At 48.6% G+C, this 12529-nt stretch overlaps 1 protein-coding gene across 8 annotated transcripts in view; it reads right to left on the bottom strand.

The window, feature by feature from the left end:
• Positions 1 to 3322, bottom strand: part of GJC1 (gap junction protein gamma 1) — a 40767-nt gene extending 37445 nt beyond the window's left edge. For 3 of the 8 annotated variants that reach the window (XM_078155964.1, XM_020997669.2, XM_020997671.2), the window contains exon 1: positions 3077 to 3322. The gene's annotated coding sequence lies outside the window, so the exon portion shown is untranslated. Of the gene's footprint in view, positions 1 to 2591; positions 2674 to 3076 lie in introns of those variants that run through there. The other 5 variants (XM_020997667.2, XM_020997674.2, XM_020997668.2 and 2 more) reach the window with 3 other exon arrangements.
• Positions 3323 to 12529: the final 9207 nt, after the last annotated feature.

Below are 12529 nucleotides of genomic sequence, written 5' to 3'. Positions count from 1 at the left end.
TACCAAACACTCCTTTTCTGCCTACAGCTGTTTCAAAGACTAGGGAGGCATCGGTAGGATCTTGGACATTCTCCACCTGTACCGTCTGGCTGTGCCTATCACAATTCTTGAAAATCATCAAAGCGCTGATGCCCCAATTTGGTGTCTTAAGGAATGGGGATGTAGTTTCATTTATCCATCCTACATGCCTAAGAGAGAACAGGCTGTCACCAAGGTCTTGCGTTCATGCCACAAATCACTTAATTTCCTCAAGTGGGGAGCACACTGAAATCTACAAAGGGATCCTGTCCTTGCTGCAGGAAACCTCTGTGGGCAATATGCTCCACAGCCCAGAATCACAAAGGGTGAACTGCCAAAGGGGACTTGTCAGCTCAGCCTGGGCACAATTCTTCCTGTGCCAGAATGTGACAGTGTTGTGCCTGACTAGTCTGCAGATTTTCTGTTAAAACTAAAAAATGCTCAGATTTAATAGAAGAAGGAAAGGACAGAAAGCCTATTTTCCCATCAACCAAACAACCAAATTTAAACAGACACTGGCTTCCATGCACATTATGTTTGAACTAACTGAATACGAAGACAACCGACAGTGGTTCAACCTCTAAATTCTCAAAGAATGTTTGCCAAATATATGCTGTAATCTGACTCCCAGATGTGGTCTTCAGCTTAAAGAGATGTCAAGGATAAAGAAACAAATTCTTTGCCTATGTTTATTAGGAATAGGTATTCTTCCATCAGGGGCCACAGATTCATTTCTATACGGCAAAAGCAGCATTAATACACAAATGTTAAATAAGCATAAATCTCTCACATTTCTTCTTAAAAATCTGGATTCATTAAGCTCCAATGCATCACAACCATTTCTAAACATGACCAGTAAACAGACTTCTGAGTAAAGGTTTGGAGTTGGTTTATCACCTTAAACAAAAGTAGGCACATAGTAGGTACTAAATATATGCTGTTTGAGTGATAGCCTGGATTGAAAACAATGTACCATCTGTTTAAGGATCCAAATTCCTTATAATGTGAGTGAGCTAAGTAAGGGTTGAGATTGGCACACTGGGGTGAACATCAATATCCTTACAGCTTATCCCCAATAAGGGTGATTTCTACAAAGCTAAAACAGAATAAAGACTAGATATTAAGAGATTTCAGCACTTAATGGACACACCCCAACTATGAGACGTTGATTAGTATCAGATATAATGCCATCTCACGTAGGAAATCCTTAAATTAATGGCTAAAAATCAATAGCTCCTTTGAAGGCTGAATAAGGGAAAAGGGAGAAATCTTTAAAATTCTTTTTCCTGTTTTGTCATTGGAGATGGGGGTGGGAGTAACAGAACAGAAAATAACTCTAAGAACAAACATTCCTTCAAATCTAAAAAGCATAAAATGACAGTTTTTTTGTTTTTTAAAAAACAGCTCATAATACTGAGAAGTTTGTAACACTTAAAAAGGACTATGGATTCCTTTTAAAACAGATCCATCAGCACGTAAAATCAGACAATACAACATGAAACAAATTTTTAAAAGAGGACTTTCATGGAACCTTCACAAATGTTCTCCAAAACATCCTTCCTCTAAAGTAATTCTCTCTCCAAGGGAACCATATATCCTGCTGAGCATCTAAGCTTCTGGTTACAGAATACGCAGATTTGTTTACAAAACCTTTACCTTTTACCTAGAAGAATTAGTTCATATTTGGTTCCGTCATTACGTAGTACTTGAGAAATTTAAAATGAAGGCAGATAAAAAGGTGGATTTCCAGAAATAATCAGCAGACCTACAGCAACTTAACAGTATTTCAAGTTCCGAGGCTGTACGCTATTTATTTTTCCAGACCCTTCCTTCAAATACTAAAACCACCTTGAGAAGAAAGATCATTTTATCCTTAAACCATCAATTTGCTAGTTCTTTCAAAAAGCAGGCAACTGTGTACACGTCACACTATTGTTTTCTACTTAGAAGAGAATACTCGAAGAGAAAAGAAGGAAAGAAACTGAGAAAAGGAAAGGAAAGAAAAAAGAAGTTAAGAAAAAAGGAAAGGAAAGGAAGAAAGAAATTGAGAAGGAACGAAAGGCAGAAATTAAGAAAGGGAAAGAAGGTAGGAAAAAATTAAGACAATGAAAGAAAAAGTAAAAAAATCAAGAACAGGAAAGAAGGAAAGAAAAATTAAGAAAAGGAAAGAAGGAAGGAAAGAAAAAATGAAAGAGTAAAGGAAAATAAAGGAAAGAAGAAAGGAGAGAAGGAAAGAAAGGAAGAAAGAGAAAAAGAAAAATAGGAAAGGAAGGAAAAAAGAAAAAGCAAAGAAAGGAAGGGAAAACGAGAGGAAAAAATAAAGGAAAATGAAAGAAATTAAGAAAAAAGGAAAGAAATTAAGAAAGAAGGGAAGAAATTAAGAAAAGGAAAGAAAGAAAAAGGAAAGGAAGAAAGAAAATAATCATCCCAGCTCTTTCTTATCTATTATCTCATCTGCATGTGAACATACACAAAGTAGGATGGGGTACAAAAAGGACAATTTCCAGAACACTTTTAAGCCTCCTTAAACAGGAGCGGCTTTCTCTAAAAAGGCGGATTCAAACTTCACTTACCCTACCCTTCCACAATCTGGTCTATGCCTCATGCCCACCAAACAGAAAAGGAGGAAACCCAAACCGGCCACACTGGGGTCCTGTTAGTTTCTGATTAGCGGAGCCCTTCTCCAGTCAAATCCAAACTCACGTCCCCCCGTCCCCCTCTCCCCCCAACAGCAGCACGTAAAAATGAAATCTCCCGCCTCCCCACCCCCCACCCAAAGCTTCCCGACTCCCTGCTCCAAACCCCCGGCCCGGCTCCAAACTCCCAACTCCCGGGCAATCCCAGCTAACAGCCCTGCCTCCACGGACACTCGGCTCCTTCTCTCCTCGTACGTGGGGCTGCAGACCAGAGCCCTCCAAAGTTTCAAGAGCCTCCGAAAACAACCATTTTAAGGCAAGAGGATGGGGAGGAGACCGTCTGTCGCCCCCAGCCCAGCTCCTCCCGCACCATCTCCCCCTCCGCTAAGTCCTCTCCGTCTCTTTCCGTCTCTCAAACGTACTCACGCGGTTCCCGGGCTCCGGGTCCGAGCGGAGGGGAGGCAAAAGTAAAACCCAAGGCTCCTGTGCATCGGGAGGTGTCCAGCGCGGGAGACAAAGGCTAGACTGGGAAAAGGCACCAGGCTGGCGCCCCCATCGTGCAGCTTCCAACGGACCCGCGGCGTTGCTGCGTGGAGAGCAAAGCAGCCAGCTCCCCCTTCCAGGAGGTGCAAGGCAGGGCCGCCGGCCCCCCCCCGCCGGGCGCTGCCGCCCTCCCGCCCCTCAGGCCCCGGGCCGCCGGGCCCCCACCAGCGCCCTCCTCATCCGTGGGGCAGCACTGGGCTGGGCCGGCTGCGCGGAGGAGGAGGGGGAGAACCGGGAGGGGAGGGGGAGCAGAGACCGCCCGAGCAGAGCAGTCGGGGCAGAGCCGGGGCCACCCCCAGCCTTTCTTTTCCCTCCCAATTTGGGCAGCAGCCGCGAGCGCGTCCGCCGCCCGCCCGGGGGGGGGGACAACGCGGGAGGGGACGGACAACGCGGGAGGGGACGGCGCGTCCGGCCCCGGGCTCTGCGAAGAAGCCGGGCCCGGCCCCCTCCCCTCCGCGGTCTCCCGAGCCCCACCCCGCCGCTCCTCAGAGGCCCCTCCGGGCCCCCGGCACCCCCACAGCCGCCAGTTTTCAGTCCCCTGCCCGCCCCGGGCCCTCCCAGTTTTCAGTCCCTCCCCTCCCCGGGCCCCCCACTTCTGGTTCCTCCCCTTTCTTGTACCCCCCCACCCAAGTCCTCACTTCTTCCTCTTCCCCGGCCCCTAGCTGTCGGGGCCCCCTTCCCCGAGGGGCCCCCATTTCTCCCCAGCCCCTTCCCCGCCCCTTCGCCGCCCCCCACCCCGCCCCCCTGGGTCCCTGGCCTCCTCCCTCCTCCGTCCCCCGGCTTTCAGGCACCCCCGCCCCCGGCCCTCGGTCCCCTGCTCCCGGGCCCTCCGGCTTTTAGTTCCCCCCCTCCATGGGTCCCCCAGTTCTTAGTTCCTCCTTCCTCCTGGGCCCCTCCCTCTTAGGCCCACCTCTACCTGACCCCCCTCCGGGACCCCTCTTCCTCCCCAAGACCCTCGGTTCCAGAGCTCCCCTCCTCCCTGACCCTTCAGTGTCCCCTTGTCGGGAGCCTCCAGTCCCTTGACCCCCCGCCCCGGACCCGCGCTCCTTCCCCTTTAAGGATTCCTTTCGCCAAGTTCACCAAGCCCCTAGTTCAGGACTCCCCATCTCCCCCTTCAGGGATCCCTCAGTCCGCTCTCAGAACACCCCATCTGCCCCTTAAGAACTCCCTAGTGCTTTCGCGGGACACCCCCACGTCCCCTTCTAGGACTCCCAGTCCTCTCAAGACATCCCATCTCTGCCTCCAAGAACACCCTCTCTCCAGGGACCCCTTGCGGGCATCCCCCTCCCAGTGTCCCTGGCAACCCCCGAGCCCCACAAGTCTCCCTTCTCAGGACCTTCAGAGTCCCCTCCCCCCATACTCTGCCTTCCCGCCCTTCCCCCCCCCGACTCACCCGGCCCGGGGCCCCTCGGAGCCCCCGCCTCCTCCTCTTCTTCTTCCTCCTCCTCCTCCGGGCCCCCGGCCCGTCCTGCCGCCGCCGGCCGCCTCATGTGCACCTCATGGCCCCGCCGCCGCCCCTCCCCTGCCAGGGATGGTCGCCTCCTCCGCCGTAAGGGGTCTTCGGGGCGCGGCCCGTGCCCGCCGCTCCAGCCTCCGAGCCCGTGCCCGCTGCCGCCGCCGCCTCCGGACCCGCCAAGGCGCCTGCGCACTGGGGGCCGGGCGGGGGCGGTGGAATTGGGGGGGGGGTCCTGCCCGTAGAGTAGCGGGGAAGCGGGACCCAGCGTCTCGGAGCTGGTGGGGCGTGTGCCCCAGCCTTGGAGGCACGCCCCTTCCACACACCCAGCACACGCGTGTAAAATGTGTGTGTGTGAGTGCGTGCCCAGCTGCATTCCTGAGCTGGGGATCTCCAAGTCCAGGTCCTTGGGGGCCAGGGGCTCGAGCTTTCCCCCAGGTCTAGATTCCTGGAGGGGAGAGGTGCCAGCAGCCAGAAGTCCCTCCTGGGCTTCCTGAGGGTCCTAGCCAAGTATTGTGCGAGTCGGAAGCTGCGCTTTCTGGAGGGCTGCAAAGCAGAAAGGGTCTTCCAGTTCCAACCCCCAACTCTGCACTAGGTCATGGTCTAAAAGAGACACTTAGGCTGCTCCCCATTCCGGGGCCCTTCCAAGTCTTTATCTACCAGAGTCTGACATTTTGCTAATCTAGTTTCCTTCCCTGGAAGGCACCTCTCCCCTCAGTAAGATTCATCTCTGCCAGCTAGCCCCCTGCTTCCTGATACATCTTCACCAAAACAATCTCAGATTTGAGTCTGTTAAAAGACTTTCAGAAGAAAACCCCAAACTTCCCCAGCTCCACTCTTGCCTATTCTGCATGTCATAAGCCTTACTGTTCTGGAAGTTCTTCCTTAAAAACTAAGCTGAATCTTGGATGCTTTGGCTTCAACACTATTTCTTTTTTCAGCTGGATGCAGGCAGTTGTGGACAAGTTACCTCTTCCCCAAATACCAATCCTTCGGAGATCTGAAGACCCTTAAGGTGGTCGGTTGCAAGAGTGCTGGATTGGGAGATTCAGATCTGGTCTCTGCATGACCTTGGGTAAATCGCTTGCCTCCTTCCTAGAGTGAAGAGGTAGCATAAATGACCTCTGAGGTCCCTTCCAGATCTATGAGTGACATTGGACAAAGTCACTTCCAACTCTGTCCCTTTCTCAGACTCCCCTCCCCCACCTCCCCAAGGACTCAATTCCTCCCTCTTCCCAGCCTCAATATTCTCATCTGTATAATAAAGAAAATGGGACTATATCCCCTCTAACTGTAACTTTATGGCCCTGTAACTAGCTGGTCCCCCTTCTAGCTCCGTCAGTGATTCTATATAATCAGACCACACAGGAACATAGTCTTTTGGGGAAAGATACTAATGGGTTGTGGCAGGAAAAGATTCAAAAGTATGTCACCCAGGGATCATTTGAAAGGATGGGAGACTTCAAATACTTGAAGGCTTCGGAGTGAAAGGAAGGGCAACTAGGTGGCAAGGGATAGAGTGCTGGGCCTGGAAGTCAGGAAGACCTAAATTCAGACACTTACTAGCTGTGTGACCCTGGACAAGTCACTTCACCCTGTTTGCCTCAGTTTCCTCATCTATCAATTGAGCTGGAGAAGGAAATGGAAAACCACTCCACTGTCTGCCGAAAAAAACCCTAAATGGGGTCACAAAGTCAGATATGACTGAAAAAAAAAACCCTCAACAACAAAAAAAATATGAAAGAAGGGTAAAACTTGTTCTGTGCGGCTCTTGAGGGGAGAATTGGGACCAGTGGGTGTAAGTTACAGGGAGGCAGATTCCAGCTTTTAAGATAAGAGAAGAACCTTAGAATAGAATAAGCCTCCAAGGATGGAATAAGCTACTTCATGAGTTAGCTGGTTTCTCTATCATGGGAGATGTTCAAAGACCACAGCATAACTGGTCAGGGACTGAATCAGAAGCACAATCCAGATCTCTAACTTCCCAGCCCAGGTCCCTTTCAATTAAATTTAATTCAACGATTACTAAGCCCCTACAATACGCAATAACTCACTCTTCTTTTTACCCCACTGGTACTTTATAGGTAAGTGGATTGCTCCAGACACACAGCCATGTGCTGTTCTCTCCAGAAGAGTGTGTGAGTACTCTGTCTGTGTTCCACCTACCGGAAGCCTGGAAAAAGAACTTCCACCGTCCAGTGGAGGGACTACTGGCCCCTCTGCTTTCCAGCTGTGGGCTGGGGGGGGAGGGGAATCTCTGTTATGGGAACCACATCACTACACATTCACCCAAGGCTCCAGGCAGAGCAGGATCAAAGGCTAGTTCTGGAACTGAAAAGTCTCTCTGGGACTCTGGGGCTTGGGAATTTCAGGGCCAGCTCACTGACTCCATTGCTGTCACTGTTTCCATTACGAACACTGGGGCTCTGCCTGGCTGGAGAACATTCACAGAGGGTCCTTTCTGTCTGAGTGGCAAGAAGCAAAGTGTGGGATCTTGGCAATCTTCCAGGTGGGAGCCAGGAGTCTTGTCTGACGCAGGCTGCCTCCTCCAGATGAAGGGAATTGGTTTACAAACACATATTGATTACCCATGGAAAAATAATAACCGACATTTACATAGATTAGTAAGTTATGTAAGTGCTCCACTTATTGTCCTCCCCATTTTATAGAGGAGAAACTGAGGCTGAGTTTAAGTGACTTGTCCAGTGTCACAGACAAGCTATAAAGCCCTCCTGACGTCCAAGTCTAGTACTCTTTCCACTATACCACTATACCTTTCAGTCAAGGAAGGATAGAGACAGAGTTAAACCTGTGGTTTAACTGGTATAGGGAACTCCCAGGTGAGAACACTCCCTCTACCGATGCAGTTAGGCACCTTCTCTGCAATTTACATTCTTTGAGAGTTGCCTAGAGCAGGTTAACTTGCCCACGATAGATGTCTCAGAGCCAGGACAAGGGAGTATAGAAATCCCAAATTTCAGCTAACCTAAGGGAATTTCTTCTCTTTGCCTCTTTGGGCCTCAATTTCCCCATTTGCAAAATAAAAAATGCCTGCCCTTACCTACCTCATAGCTTTGTAAACCTTAAGGCACCTTAGAAGTGTAAGCAATAATTAGATCTAGCTCCAGATGATTTTAAAATGAAATTTCTTATAGAGCATCAGCCCTGAAATCAGGAGGATCTGAGTTCAAATGCAGCCTCAGACCAAACACTTGACACTTACTAGCTGTATGACCCCGAGCAAGTCACTTAACCCCAATTGCCTAAACAAACAAACAAAAAAAACTCTTTCCTGACCACCCTGCCCTTGGATGTGAGGGGACCAGAAGTGGGGGGCTGGCTGATTGATGTAAGGAATCTGTCAGAACTCTCATATACAAGGACATCTTGTCACCTCCAGCATGTTAATGTGGCAGCCACAGACACCATGAGGGTAGGTGATTTTTTTTTGGGGGGGGGTTAGGCAATGGGGTTGTGACTTGCCCAGAGTCACACAGCTAGTAAGTGTTATGTGTCTGAGGCCAAATTTGAACTCAGGCTCCTCTGAACCCAGGGCCAGTGAATCCACTACGCCACCTAGCTGCCCTGAGGGTAGGTGATTTTTGTGGGGGAAGGGTGGCTGTATGGGGGAACTTGTGGGCACTACTATCACTTTATAAATCAAAAGATAGCCAAAAAGGAGAACTTGCAAATAAACTATTCACAAAATAGCAGAGGCAAGTGGTGAGAGCCCCTCTGCAGCTTCTCATGTGGCCAGAAATGATCCCCTCCCTTGCATACTACATGTCTCTTCAGTGCTGATATTGCTGGTACCTTTAACTTTCTAATACTCATTGGGTCAATTCTAGAATCAACTCATATAATAGCGCCATGTCTTTTCAAATGTTTCCATGGGTTCTAAAGGTCCATTGGGGCTGCCTAGAACCATAGTATCTTAGAGCTAGGATGGACCTTCGGGGCTGTTAGTTCAACCTGCCTCATCTTACAGGTGAGAGTGGCTGAGGCCAAGATAGGTGAAACAATTGTGCCCTTTCCCCCTTCCCCCATACAGTTACTGGGCAACAGAGCCTAGGTTTCCTGAATCCAGTACTATGTGCTTCCTCACATTTAGAGTATTTCTGGAAGAAATGGGCAACTAGGTGGCACAGTGTAGAGAGAGCCAGGTCTGACTCATCTTCCAGAGTTCAAATCTGGCCTCAGACACTTACTGTGTGACCCTGGACAAATCACAAACGGTTGGCCTCAGTTTCCTCATCTGTAAAATGATCTGGAGAAGGAAATGGCAACATCATTCCAGTATCTTGGCCAAGAAAACCCCAAATGGAGTCACAAAGACTCAGATGCAACTGAAAAAGAACTCAACAAGAGGCAGCATAATATAGTGCTGGCCTCAAAACCAAGGAAGACCTGGGTTCAAGCGCCACCTCTGACATATTCTAGCTGCGTGATCCCAGGCAAGTCCCTTGACCTCCTCAGTGTTCTAGGTAACTATCTAGGACTTTTAACATTTCAGGAAGGTGCGTAGCTGCATTGGTAGGCGTTTCTTCATCTAGGAGTTCAAGTTCCCTTAACCCATGAAATCATACACCGGATGGGCCCCATGCCCTATTCAAAGGCTCATGAAAACAGTTCCTGGTGCAAACCTGTGGCCTTCAGCTATAGTCTTGGAGAAATATTAGTTAGGTCAAAGTATTTGGGAGGGTTCATGCCCCGGAGAGGATGAGACCCTTTGAGGTATCTCCTCCAGGCTCTCAGCATTGTTACTTCATCCTGGAATGTAGTTTCCCAGGCTTTTCTTCTCTTCCCCCTTCTTCTTACTTCTTAACTTCCTCTGGGTACAACCTGGTATTTACTCCATTCCTCCAGCTGGGCCACCTCTCCCAGATCCTAGGGTCCTCCAGCTCCTACTCATTCCTTCTCCCTCATATGCTTCCCTGGCACCTTGGCTCACAGCAGAATTTATGCATCTCTCTCTCTTTTCTCCACCACACACTCCCAGTTTGGTCATTCTGTTCCACAGGGCTTATATACAGCACGAGTGACATAGTTGATACTGACACCAGGCATCTCAGCCCTGCTTGGCTGCACCAACCATTAAGAAGTGATAAGGGCTGAATAATGGAGGAAGCCAATGCAGAAGAGCCAGGAAACATGAAGCGAGTTAAAAATGTAACCAACCAAGGCCACCTTGTTATTCCTATCTGCTCCTTATAGATTTTCTACTTCTTTCTTCCCTTTCTCCGATCACTGGAATAACTAAGACCTCCTAGGGCCCATGAAGAAGGAATCTGGTCTCTGACTGTGGGAGAGACTGGTCAGACTCCTCTACTTTTCTATACTGAAGTCTTTAGTTCTAATCTTTTTTTTTTTTAAATTGCTCCTGACTTTGATTCTACATTCCCCAGCTTTCTCTTCTCCTGGTAGTGTCCTCCCACTGCCTGTCCCTTTAAACTACACTACTCTCTTGCCACTCTCACCACATCCCAGGTTTCTTTTTTCCCCCAGCTCTACTCAGTGGAACTTCTAACCCTTCTGCAGCCAGTAGTAGCTAGACTTTTGACATCTTACAGTTCCATTCTTTCCATCTTTGACCAAACTGTGTGTGTGTGTGTGGACACACACACATTTTATTCCAAGTTCATATCCTGAGTTAGCAGGTCCCAAGTTCGGGGAGTGGTATCCTCCCCCTAAATCCTCAAGGTTGGAGGGTGGGAGTGGAGAATGAGCTGATCGGTCCTGTTCACCTTCTGCACACTCCAAGTGCCTCCTCCAGGGGAGTTCTGTGTAGAGTACTGGAAGAGGGGGGAAGATGATCTCTGTGCCAAGCTTTCCCATAGCATATTTATCATACATAAGAAAGCAAATTGCTTTGCGTAGAACATGCACATTTCAAGGATTCATGAGTCCAGTTCATTCAAGTGCTCCCTCCAATAGTGCTAATTATGTTATGAGCTTACAACCCCCTCCCATTTGTCTGTGTCTTCTCCCAAATCCTCATGATTTATCCAACATGCTGAAGCCTTCCTTAGGGTCTTTTGACATTCTATAGGCACCGCTGCAACATTCGGGTTGTATGTTACCCCTCAGCTGATTTTGTAACCAGCTCACTTTCTTTGCTATCACGTATTTCCAGATGGTCTTCTTCATATCATCTCTAGCACACAGATCATTGTTAATGTATTGAAACTTACTTATATCCAGCCTCCATGCACATTTCTTCCTTTTCCTCTGGGCCATCTGTCATTCTGATTCTGTAGAAATCATGATGCTCCATGATTTACAGCCACACTAGTATCTTTAATTGTGTCAAGTGAGACATAAAACAGGGAGACACATTTCCTGAACTTGTTCACCTTTGTCCCACACAGGGTCTAAATAGGACTGCCTATAGATACTGAGGTCCTTCCTTCACACAGTCCTGTTTGCAGATGACTTTCATGCTTTTTGCATCAGGTCCCAGAACACTAACAAGACCACTATGATGAGATCCACGGCTACTCAAAAGAGGCCATTCTAATAGTCCACATATGGAAGAAAAGAAAAAAAAGACAACAACAAAGGGCTAAAGAATGCCTATTGCACAGATTCCTATCTCTGCCATACTTAGGCTATGTGACCCTGGGCGAATCACTTAACATCTGTGTTCCAGGCAACTATGATTCTAAGTTAAGAAGAATGTGCCAATGTGTGTGTTTGTGTGGGGGGGGATTGGGGAAGAGTGATGTTTCTTCATCCAGGAATTCTATATACCAAATGAAAATCACAGGTCCATTCCCCATCCCTTCTGACATAGTTGAATAGGGCTGTCTGTTGAGTTAGTCCATTGGTCCTTATACCCTGGTCAGGGATAGACTACATGTGGACACTGATGTGGGCCCAAAACTGAGTGGGAACAGAGCAGCCTGGGTTGTATTGGGAAAACTGCACAACAGGATCCTGACATAAAAGTTCACTGGCATGCCAGTATACTCTCGGCAATATGAACTCATTATCAGATAACATTTGTGTATCACTTAGCACAGTGCCTGGCACATAGCAGGTGCTTAATAAATACCTGTTCCTTCCCTCTCCATCTCCCCTGTGACATGATTATCAGTGAATTAAAATAGGCTCTTTACTTGGGAAGAAGTACATTCTCAAAAGTTAACAAAGCTGAATTTCTTTTAAAAAAATGTTTTGTTCTTAAGATCTGCTGGTCTAAGACCTGACCTTGGCCCTCCTAAGCATCCCCCTCCCCAGTATTAACGTGCAGGAGGGAAAATTCATTTTGGTAACCCTTCACTGGACTAGAAACAGGGACTTGTGGGCTTCATTCTTAGTCTTCTCCCTGGTGGAAACAGCAATACCATGTCCTTCTTCTTGGATGCAACATTATCCTGCACACCTGTCCCTACCTCCGCACGCTGTGACTCAGTCTCCGACGTCTGACCCTACACAATACCAATCTCTTTCAGGCATACAGCACTACATCAGACAAAGTGCACTCATGTACTTCATGTCATCTGATCTTCATTAGATGGAATAGACGTTCAGAAAGGTTGAGGGACTTGTCCAGGCTTGCTCAGCTTTCCATGGGCAGAGCTGGGACCACAACAGCCCATGTCTGAAGTCCAAGTTCTCTACCCCGGTGTTCTTCCCCACTTCCTTGGCCCTCTTGGTATGAGCCTTCCACCCTTCCTGTCCCCCACTTATTGATCCAGAACCCCAAGGGAGGATCCCCATCTGGGGCCTCTCCTGAGGTCCCAGATGATGCAGTTGGGAATAAGGGATAGAGGAAAGTGTGAGAGAAAGACAGAGGCCAGTTCCCACAGACCCTGGGGAGGTGGGAAGGCCCAGGGGATCTGCAGTGACTTCCTGTCCCCTGCTTGGAAATGTAAGC

Source organism: Phascolarctos cinereus, unplaced genomic scaffold (assembly GCF_003287225.1).
Source record: "Phascolarctos cinereus isolate Bilbo 61053 unplaced genomic scaffold, phaCin_HiC Scaffold_5;HRSCAF=322, whole genome shotgun sequence".
Taxonomy (NCBI): Eukaryota; Metazoa; Chordata; class Mammalia; order Diprotodontia; family Phascolarctidae; genus Phascolarctos; species Phascolarctos cinereus.
Note: the sequence above shows the minus strand (reverse complement) of the source record. Positions and strands in the feature narration are given on the sequence as shown.